The following is an 870-nucleotide window of genomic DNA, read 5'->3' as shown; positions in this document are numbered from 1 at the left end:
TGTCATGATATAGCAATGAAATGCATAATAAGGAATTATTTCTAGTTAGTTGGTAAAATTGTTCCATTCATGATTTGAAAGCTTGTAGGGATAGTAACACGTTATATAGGGATCCCTAGTGAAGGAAATGAAGAATCTAAATAGTAGAAGTGAAAAATCATGTACTGCTAAAACGAGGCCATTGTACAGCTCAGCAGCCAAGTTGGTGTAGTTCATGGGAAGTAGTGCTGATGTGACCCATCAGCCTGCAAACCTTAAGTCAGTGATGTTGTGGCATCTTGGTTCAGAAGATTTAGGAGGAATGGTGTGGATACTAACTAGAGTGCAATTATGGCATCATGGCCCTGTTAATGATGGACAAATTATGACAGTTTCTGGGCATATATATATTTTGGCAGGTAACAGTTATGAGAATATTAAATTATAATCATTCTAGTATATGTTACTGTATTATCCATATAAGAACAGAAAAGTCAAGGAAATGCATCCAGAAGAAGAAAAGGCCAGCCAGGTAACAGATAGTTAGGTTGTACTCTGTTGTACTTTCTTGGTGTTTGTGGAAAATTAGATATTATAACTGGAAAGGGTACTAATTTGATATGAATGTTGTTTCATTGTCTTTACTCATGGTGTTTGATTAAAAAACTCTCTCCTGTAGAGCAGATGTTCTTATATGTGGGTCGGGGGCCTAGCAACAGTTGGGACTAACAATACAATATTTCATCGAGAACAAGTGACTCATTAGAATAGGAAAAAGGCTAACTTTGGGCATCCTTATTTAGTAAATATTTTACATTGAGTATATGAAAATAGGAAGGCTCCCTAAATTACAATTTATAAATAACAATATTAATATTAATATATAAATAT

At 34.3% G+C, this 870-nt stretch overlaps 1 protein-coding gene across 1 annotated transcript in view; it reads left to right on the top strand.

The window, feature by feature from the left end:
* Positions 1-870, top strand: part of LOC109375131 (RUN domain-containing protein 3B) — a gene marked incomplete at its 5' end in the record, with an annotated part of 39,333 nt that overhangs the window by 1,118 nt on the left and 37,345 nt on the right. The window lies entirely within an intron of this gene.

This window comes from Hipposideros armiger, unplaced genomic scaffold, assembly GCF_001890085.2.
Source record: "Hipposideros armiger isolate ML-2016 unplaced genomic scaffold, ASM189008v1 scaffold_902, whole genome shotgun sequence".
NCBI lineage: Eukaryota > Metazoa > Chordata > Mammalia > Chiroptera > Hipposideridae > Hipposideros > Hipposideros armiger.
This window is presented reverse-complemented; position numbering and strand designations above follow the sequence as displayed.